Source organism: Pan troglodytes, chromosome 17 (genome assembly GCF_028858775.2).
Source record: "Pan troglodytes isolate AG18354 chromosome 17, NHGRI_mPanTro3-v2.0_pri, whole genome shotgun sequence".
Lineage (NCBI taxonomy): Eukaryota > Metazoa > Chordata > Mammalia > Primates > Hominidae > Pan > Pan troglodytes.
Genome location: NC_072415.2, coordinates 64,457,563 through 64,468,429, shown reverse-complemented (window position 1 = coordinate 64,468,429; position 10,867 = coordinate 64,457,563).

The following is a 10,867-nucleotide window of genomic DNA, read 5'->3' as shown; positions in this document are numbered from 1 at the left end:
ATATGTAATAGTTACATTGCAGTTAATTGGAATATATTAAACCTATGAAAGGTCCTATGTTCATGGTGATACTCTAAGGCTAAAAGGTAATATAGAGTGTTGATAAACGTAGCTGTAATATAAAAGGATAAAGTAATAGAATATATGCTGTATTTTATTTATATATTTATTTATCTTATTTTTATTTATTTATTTTTTCAGATGGAGTCTTGCTCTGTCGCCCAGGTTGGAGTGCAGTGGCACAATCTCAGCTTACTGCAATCTCCGCCTCCCACGTTCAAGCAATTCTCCTGCCTCAGCCTCCTGAGTAGCTGGGATTACAGGTGCAGGCCACCATGCCTGGCTAATTTTTGTATTTTTAGTACAGGCAGGGGTTCACCATGTTGGCCAGGCTGGTCTCAAACTCCTGACCTCAGGTGATCCGCCTGCCTCGGCCTCCCCAAGTGCTGGGATTACAGGTGTGAGCCACTGCGCCCAGTCTGTATGCTATATTTTAATAAGTAAAAGAGTATTACTATAAGAACTTTGTTTCTTCTATTAATGATATATCTCTTTATAAATTATGAATATATACTTTTTCTGTTTAGGCACAATAGTAAACATAGAAGAGGGAACCACTTCAGAAGGTTGTGATAAAAATCCAAAGAGAGATTTCAGACAGTATTTGAGAAAAATTTTAACTCACCATAAAATGGAAAGGATTAGCAGTTGTCTCTTCTTCTCCCATTCAGGGGAAAATAAATATACACTTAGATTTCTCACACTCCTGGCAATGCCTCTACATCACTCTTCCTTCAAATCTTCACCTGCCATATTTGCTACAGACCTACTGCAGAGAGATGGGATAAGATCTATCCATTAATGAACTCCTCCTTCTAGTTAAAACTTAGAGATTTTAGGTAATTCTTCTGACAGATGATCAATCCACTGGAAGCCAGGTTACTGTTCAGACTTTATCGACACTTCACTGGGCTTCACACACCTGGAACAGTCTCTTGCTTTGACATCGTCTCCTGAACTTGCATACCACAGATGAATTTTTTAAGATACAATGGCAAAACCTGAGAGAGAAAGGTCAGGTTACACACAAAGGGAAGCCCATCAGACTAACAGCTGATCTCTTGGCAGAAACTCTACAAGCCAGAAGAGACTGGGGGCCAATATTCAACATTCTTAAAGAAAAGAATTTTCAACCCAGAATTTCATATCCAGCCAAACTAAGCTTCATAAGTGAAGGAGAAATAAAATGCTTTACAGACAAGCAAATGCTGAGAGATTTTGTCACCACCAGGCCTGCCCTAAAAGAGCTCCCGAAGGAAGCACTAAACATAGAAAGGAAAAACTGGTACCAGCTACTGCAAAAACATGCCAAATTGTAAAGACCATCAAGGCTAGGAAGAAACTGCATCAACTAACGAGCAAAATAGCCAACTGACATCATGACACGACCAAATTCACACATAACGGTATTAACTTTGAATGTAGATGGGCTAAATGCTCCAATTAAAAGACACAGACTGGCAAACTGGATAAAGACTCAAGACCCATCAGTGTGCTGTATTCAGGAAACCCATCTCACATGCAGAGACACACATAGACTCAAAATAAAGGGATGGACGAAGATCTACCAAGCAAATGGAGAACAGAAAAAGGCAGGGGTTGCAATTCTAGTTTCTGATAAAACAGACTTTAAACCAACAAAGATCAAAAGAGACAAAGAAGGCCATTACTTAATGGTAAAGGGATCAATTCAACAAGAAGAGCTAACTATCCTAAATATATATGCATCCAATACAGGAGCGCCCAGATTCATAAAGCAAGTCCTTAGTGATCTACAAAGAGACTTAGACTCCCACACAATAATAATGGGAGACTTTAACACCCCACTGTCAACATTAGACAGATCAACGAGACAGAAAGTTAACAAGGATACCCAGGAATTGAACTCAGCTCCACTCCAAGCGGACCTAATAGACATCTACAGAACTCTCCACCCCAAATCAACAGAATATACATTCTTTTCAGCACCACACCACACCTATTCCAAAATTGACCACATGGTTAGAAGTAAAGCACTCCTCAGCAAATGTAGAAGAACAGAAATTATAACAAACTGTCTCTCAGACCACAGTGCAATCAAACTAGAACTCAGGATTAAGAAACTCACTCAAAACTGCTCAACTACATGGAAACTGAACAACCTGCTCCTGAATGACTACTGGGTACATAACGAAATGAAGGCAGAAATAAAGATGTTCTTTGAAACCAATGAGAACAAAGACACAACATACCAGAATCTCTGGGACACATTCAAAGCAGTGTGTAGAGGGAAATGTATAGCATTAAATGCCCACAAGAGAAAGCAGGAAAGATCTAAAATTGACATCCTAACATCACAATTAAAAGAACTAGAAAAGCAAGAGCAAACACATTCAAAAGCTAGCAGAAGGCAAGAAATAACTAAGATCAGAGCAGAACTGAAGGAAATAGAGACACAAAAAAACCCTTCAAAAAAATTAATGAATCGAGGAGCTGGTTTTTTGAAAAGATTAACAAAATTGATACACTGCTAGCAAGACTAATAAAGAAGAAAAGAGAGAAGAATCAAATAGACGCAATAAAAAATGATAAAGGGGATATCACCACCGATCCCACAGAAATACAAACTACCATCAGAGAATACTATAAACACTTTTATGCAAATAAACTAGAAAATCTAGAAGAAATGGACAAATTCCTCGACACATACATCCTCCCAAGACTAAACCAGGAAGAAGTTGAATCTCTGAATAGACCAATAACAGGCTATGAAATTGAGGCAATAATCAATAGCTTACCAACCAAAAACAGTCCAGGACCAGATGGATTCACAGCCGAATTCTACCAGAGGTACAAGGAGGAGCTGGTACCATTCCTTCTGAAACAATTCCAATCAATAGAAAAAGAGGGAATCCTCCCTAACTCATTTTATGAGGCCAGCATCATCCTGATACCAAAGCCTGGCAGAGACACAACCAAAAATGAGAATTTTAGACCAATATCCTTGATGAACATTGATGCAAAAATCCTCAATAAAACACTGGCAAACCAAATCCAGCAGCACATCAAAAAGCTTATCTACCATGATCAAGTGGGCTTCATCCCTGGGATGTAAAGCTGGTTCAACATACGCAAATCAATAAATGTAATCCAGCATATAAACAGCACCAAAGACAAAAACCACACGTTTATTTCAATAGATTCAGAAAAGGCCTTTGACAAGATTCAACAACGCTTCATGCTAAAAACTCTCAATAAATTAGGTATTGATGGGACGTATCTCAAAATAATAAGAGCTATCTATGACAAACCCACAGCCAATATCATACTGAATGGGCAAAAACTGGAAGCATTCCCTTTGAAAACGGGCACAAGACAGGGATGCCCTCTCCCACCACTCCTATTCAACATAGTGTTGGAAGTTCTGGCCAGGGCAATCAGACAGGAGAAGGAAATAAAGAGTATTCAATTAGGAAAAGAGGAAGTCAAATTGTCCCTGTTTGCAGATGACATGATTGTATATCTAGAAAACCCCATCGTCTCAGCCCAAAATCTCCTTAAGCTGATAAGCAACTTCAGCAAAGTCTCAGGATACAAAATCAATGTGCAAAAATCACAAGCATTCTTATACTCCAATAACAGACAAACAGAGAGCCAAATCATGAGTGAACTCCCATTCACAATTGCTTCAAAGAGAATAAAATACCTAGGAATCCAACTTACAAGGGATGTGAAGGACCTCTTCAAGGAGAACTACAAACCACTGCTCAGTGAAATAAAAGAGGATACAAAGAAATGGAAGAGCATTCCATGCTCATAGGTAGGAAGAATCAATATCATGAAAATGGCCATACTGCCCAAGGTAATTTATAGATTCAATGCCATCCCCATCAAGCTACCAATGACTTTCTTCACAGAATTGGAAAAAACTACTTTAAAGTTCATATGGAACCAAAAAAGAGCCCACATCACCAAGTCAATCCTAAGCCAAAAGAACGAAGCTGGAGGCAACACGCTACCTGACTTCAAACTATACTACAAGGCTACAGTAACCAAAACAGCATGGTACTGGTACCAAAACAGAGATATAGACCAATGGAACAGAACAGAGCCCTCAGAAATAATGCCGCATATCTACAACTATCTGATCTTTGACAAACCTGACAAAAACAAGCAATGGGGAAAGGATTCCCTATTTAATAAATGGTGCTGGGAAAACTGGCTAGCCATATGTAGAAAGCTGAAACTGGATCCCTTCCTTACACCTTATACAAAAACTAATTCAAGATGGATTAAAGACGTACATGTTAGACCTAAAACCATAAAATCCCTAGACCAACACCTAGGCAATACCATTCAGGACACAGGCATGGGCAAGGACTTCATGTCTAAAACACCAAAAGCAATGGCAACAAAAGCCAAAATTGATAAATGGGATCTAATTAAACTAAAGAGCTTCTGCACAGCAAAAGAAACTACCATCAGACTGAACAGGCAACCTACAGAATGGGAGAAAATTTTTGCAACCTATTCATCTGACAAAGGGCTAATATCCACAATCTACAACGAACTCAAACAAATTAACAAGAAAAAAACAAACAACCCCATCAAAAAGTGGGCAAAGGATATCAACAGACACTTCTCAAAAGAAGACATTTATGCAGCCAAAAAACACATGAAAAAATGCTTATCATCACTGGCCATCAGAGAAATGCAAATCAAAACCACAATGAGATACCGTCTCACACCAGTTAGAATGGCAATCATTAAAAAGTCAGGAAACAACAGGTGCTGGAGAGGATGTGGAGAAATAGGAACACTTTTACACTGTTGGTGGGACTGTAAACTAGTTCAACCATTGTGGAAGTCAGTGTGGCGATTCCTCAGGGATCTAGAACTAGAAATACCATTTGACCCAGCCATCCCATTACTGGGTATATACCCAGAGGATTATAAATCATGCTGCTATAAAGACACATGCACATGTATGCTTATAGCGGCACTATTCACAATAGCAAAGACTTGGAACCAACCCAAATGTCCAACAATGATAGACTGGATTAAGAAAATGTGGCACATATACACCATGGAATACTATGCAGCCATAAAAAATGATGAGTTCATGTCCTTTGTAGGGACATGGATGAAACTGGAAACCATCATTCTCGGCAAACTATCGCAAGGACAAAAAACCAAACTCCACATGTTCTCACTTATAGGTGGGAATTGAACAATGAGAACACATGGACACAGGAAGGGGAACATCACACACTGGGGACTGTTGTGGGGTGGGGGGAAGGGGGAGGGATAGCATTAGGAGATATACCTAATGCTAAATGACGAGTTAATGGGTGCAGCACACCAGCATGGCACATGTATACATATGTAACAAACCTGCATGTTATGCACATGTACCCTAAAACTTAAAGTATAATAATAATAAAATAAAATAAAAAAGAATGGGAAAACCAAAGAAACACCAAGTATGGTCCTAAGAATGAAGCAATCAATTAAAGGGCACCCTTTTTCAAAGCCATTACAGCACACTAACGGATCGGTTGACATGCATCAAGTGCTTGTTCTGTACAGATAGCGTGCTGAGGAGCTGAGAATGCCAGAAAACATAAACCACGATCTCTACCCTCAAAAAGTAAGCTGAAATTTTCCTTTTCATAGAAGCTACCCTGGGGAAAAAATAAACACACTGCAGAGAAACCTCTGTATCATTCCAGTGCCCAATGGTCATACCAATGACCCAAGTACATAATGTGAGATCGTGGGTAATGACTGCAGGATCTCTGAGGCAATCATTTAACTTTAGAGGAACTTGTTTTGAATAATGGTCCGTGTATATTTGCTGACAAACACTGACGTTATGGCTACCATTCGTGGTGGCACAGATGCTCACTTCTTTTGCATTCTTAGTATGAATGAACACTGTCTGTAAACATGGACTTCTTTTGTAAATTCACAAAGCTTTAGAAGCAAAAGAAATTATTTCTTAAAAAATAACAAATCTTCAATGGTTGCAATTTCATTTCTGGGTGGGCCACTTAATGCCTCCAAATACAGCAAGTTCCTTCTGAGCATGGTTCACTGTTTTTACCACCAACATGCTAAATGCCATTTCCTTTCCTTGCACACATCTATCAAAACTCTCTAACATCCTCAGAACTAGGCTAAGTGCTCCTATAATACATTCTCAACACACCCTGAATGTTTCATTCAAAGTGTTCCTTCCAGTTAATAATTGTAGAATTATTGGTTACATGAATGCCTCCACTGCCAGATTACAGATTGCATAGAGCAGAAACACCATCATTAAAGCTTAGCATAAAACCTAGCACTTAGTAGACTTAAATGAATAAATGGTTGACTCTTATGTGATACTTATAATTCAGTACAACCACATTTCTTACCCTAAACCACTAACAAGAAGTGACCAATGCATCCAGCCGTCATCATTCTCTCCTTCTCTTACCTTTCTAAAAGTGTTGTTAACATAGGAGAAAATTTAAGTGGTCAATTAAACCATGTACAGTATGGTTTTAAAACACATAGAAATGGTATAGCAGTACCAGATGCTAAATAAGAAATATCAGTGTGAATTCATGTCATTTTCCAGCTCCATTACTACCAAAAACAGTCCAACAACAGCTGCAGTAGCTGTACTTTTGCCCTATGTTCACTCTCATATGTTTTGCTAGTATTCAGACTATGGTACCTTATACTATTCTTTAGTATGAGGAGCAAGAACTCTTGTTTCCTTGGAAGGAGTTTGTGTCTACATCTAGGGCAGGAAAAATCAGCAGAGTCATAAGGCCAACATACCCAGGCATTAAAATATAATAACAGGACAATGGCTCGGGTATTGCTGGCTATGGGAAATCTAAAGACTAAATTATTTTTGTGATAAACACCATTCAAAAGTTAAGTTAAGAACAGTAAGTACTTAAGAGTCTCATGATACAATACATAAAACTTCAATGTCAAAAGAAAAGCAACTCTATCTAATGTTCCTATAAGCAGGTCCAATATCTCAACCAATAATTAACTTGATATTCAGTTCCTATAACATCACATGAAATTACAAAATCCCTGGAGAAAAAATCAAAATAATAAAACCCTAGGAAGCTATCAAAGTATAACACTTGGAAAATATAAGATCTAATACATGAGTATGAATCAAAATCATGGTGCTGATGTTTTAGGTTTAAGCATAACTTTAGAAATAGTTTTGAAATGATTGTATTTGTGTATAGTTTATCTCCTGTTAAAAGAATCAGATATACTAGTTTGAGTATAATCTAAATTGCTTCAGGGAATTAATCAACTTGCAATTGTTGTTTAAATGCTTGGAAAAGTTGGCTTTTTTAAATTTTATGTATTTAATTCATCATCAAAATGCACAGTGGTTGGTGTTGCTTTCCATTTTCAGAGATCTCTGGGACAAAAGACCTATCAATAAGAATTTAAAATATATAGAAAACTTCAGGCCTTAGGCTGCAATTGAGTCCCCACAAGAATGTAAGTATTCATATGCATTTCTGCCATGACTTAAAAGGTTACTTCAACCCTATATTCTAAGAACACTCTGCCAGAGGAGGGGTTTAGGCTTTGTAGTCCAAGAACTAAAATCAAAGATATTATGTAGGTACTTACATGCCAAGAGAGAAAATTAATTTCAAAACAAATTTATAGATAAAATTTAAAATATAATAATAATTGAGTATAATTTTTTGTAATACAAGTCTACTAATGAGAAAAATTGAACTCTTCTTTCTCTTCTTTAGGAGATAACATTTTGCTTAATTGGGGTTCAAAGTTAGTGCTCCTTGTCATAAATGTTCATCTGTTAATGATGAACAGTTGCAAATTTCATCTTTGAAAATGTTTTTGTACACAGATAGGTACTGCCCAATACTAATGTCAATCTATAAACATATTATTTTAGTTGAACATATTCATGTTTAGAAAGCATTTATGAAATTCTATTAGATTCTACCTTTGATATTTGCTTTTCAGTATGTCATTACATTAATAACCTCCAAATGAAGGTAAGGTGAAAGTTCCTCAATTGCACAATTAAATGAATGTTTAAATATAGGAAGTCCCTTTGCATTTGAATTGAAGTCCAAAAGTGCTCCTGAAACTATAATTGGATCTTGGAAATTACATCCACTGCAAGTCTGTGTAGGAGTGGAGATTTCACTTCTTGTTTTACCATTTGGAAACATGAGAACTGATGACATTACTTGTGATTCAAATGTTAACTGTCATCAAAATAATTTTACCACAGTATAATATTTGCATGTATGTGATGTTTTACCTTGTAATTTTAAGTTGAATTCATTAAGAAACATTATGAAGTCTACCTCGTGTTAATTTCAAAGCCATAGTGTTCCTTAATAGTTGAAGCTAATTTTTCTCATTCTGAAAAATTTCAGTTTTCCCCTAAACTCAAAAGTATCACATAAAACTTAACAACTACTAAATTATCAAACTGCTGTGTAGTAGCGCAAGAGAGAAGATTAAACTTATATTTCTGACCCCCAAAAAATGCAGAACTGATGATGGTTAAATCCACAAGAGCAAATGAAGTTCACTGTTGATACTATTGGTTCAGTAACATATGGTAGACCCAAATATTTTCCGCAAAGAACTTGCTAATGAATAATGCCATGAATAGGCATTATTCATGCCTGGCTAATAATGCCATGAATAGGCATTATTCATGCCTGGCTAATAATGCCATGAATAGGGCTTCAACATCCTACATTTTGATAAGATTTGTAAATTTGTCCAACTAAGATTTGTTTCTGCTTCACACATATTTTTACCACAGTGAGTTGTAATAAATCGTAGCAAATTCCATTTCAGGTTTACTGGATAGTTTTTCTCACCTTCTTTGAAAATACTCCTCCTGTGCTTGTAACTTGCAGGCTATTCATAGAGATTAATTCTTTAGACACTTCAAACTTGGGATTGATTCCTTAAATAAAAAACAACTGAGCAGTATCAGTAACATCACTGACTCATCAAGAGACAAGCAAAACCATTGAAATGAATTTTTCTCTGCTTTTTATTTGACTATTGATGTCGCTTTCAATGTCTTCAACTCTTTGAACAACTATTCTCCCCAAAGGGCTAATAGTCTTAAACACGTGTATTTTCTCTGCACACATTCCTTCAGTTGCTGCAGTCGAACTCAGTTTAAATAACCTAACATTGATAAACAGATTTCCTTACTTGACCCACAAATGAGCCACTCAAAACTTAGTGGCCTCATTTCCATTTATTATTTTTGTAAAGAAATTCTACAGTGATGCTATTAAATGTTCTAGTTTATCTCACTGTTGCTTTCCTGCGAGATGGAAATACTGTGATAGATCTTCAGCCTAGTCATGGTAATGTATATTTGTATTCTTTTAGCACAGCTGTAATGTCAGTGCATAACAAACACAATGATTTGCCACCTAATTTAATAACAAAATAAACTACACTCCACCATGCCTAAAAGTATGATATTTGAAGTTCATTTTCCCCATCTTGTTTGACATGATGGGTATGCACTGGCAATAACAAATAAATAAAATGCTATTGTGGCAGGCCAATTCCCCCAACAATCACACAGACAGGTCTACACAGTACTTCAGTTACACAGACAAATTTCCACAGCACTGCCTTAACATTGAGCAAATAGTTAAATCTAGGGAAACCAGTGCCCAGACATCAAAGCTAGAAATGAAACATATGGTCAGTAGGAGCCTTGCATGGGCTTCTCCCTAACCTGGAGCAAGTCAAAATAATAGAGACAATCTTAAATTCTTAGTGCCGGGATCTGTCTGAGAGTCAAGGTAACAGAGGCAGCTGTTTGAATAGATTTACTGGAGAGCACAAGGCAGCTCTCCAGACCAAGCTATAATATAAAGGAGATAAGATAGAAATAATCACTCCGGTTCCACAGTAGACAGGCCTGAAGGTACTGGTGGTACTGGGGCCCTTTTAATCAGACTTCGCAAGCATTTTTTGCCTCTGACCTTCTAGTTGAAACAAAATTAGTTACCAATAGGCTTAGGCGAATGCTATACTGCACATAGGCACATAACCCCAACCTATATAAGCACCAAGAAAATTATAACACTTTGAGTGAGTTGGTCTGATGGAATTATCTCTGACCTTCTCCCTGTATCCAGTTACAACAATCAATTCCCTTCTTTCCTAGTTTGTCTGCTTCTCATTATTGGGCCTGGAGAAAATGCAGCCAGAGCCGGCTTGGTTCTGGAAACACTATGGTACAGTTATATGTGTAGAACTCAAAACGCTGACAAGTAATAACTACATCACTTTAATTCGTAGTGCATGGAACAGCAGTGCAGTGATGAAAATACCATATATGGTCTCTGTTGCAACTAGTCAGTACTGCCAATGTAGTGCAAAAGGTGGCCTGTAATCCCAGCACTTTGGGAGGCCGAGGCAGGTGAGGTAAGGAGTTCAAGACCAGCCTGGCCAACATGGCAAAACCCTGTCTCTACTAAAAATACACAAATTAGCCAGGTGTGGTGGTGTGCACCTGTAATCTGAACTATTCGGGAGGCTGAGGCAAGAAAACCGCTTGAACCTGGGAGGCAGAGGTTGCAGTGAGCAGAGATCGCGCCACTGCACTCCAGCCTGGATGACAGAGCGAAACTGTGTCAGAAACAAAGGAAGGAAGGAAGGGAGGGAGGGAGGGGTGAAAGGGAGGGAGGGAAAGAGGGAAGAAGGGAGGAAGGGAGGAAGGGAGGAAGGGTGGGAGGAAGGGAGGGAGGGAGGGAGGGAGGAAGGGAGG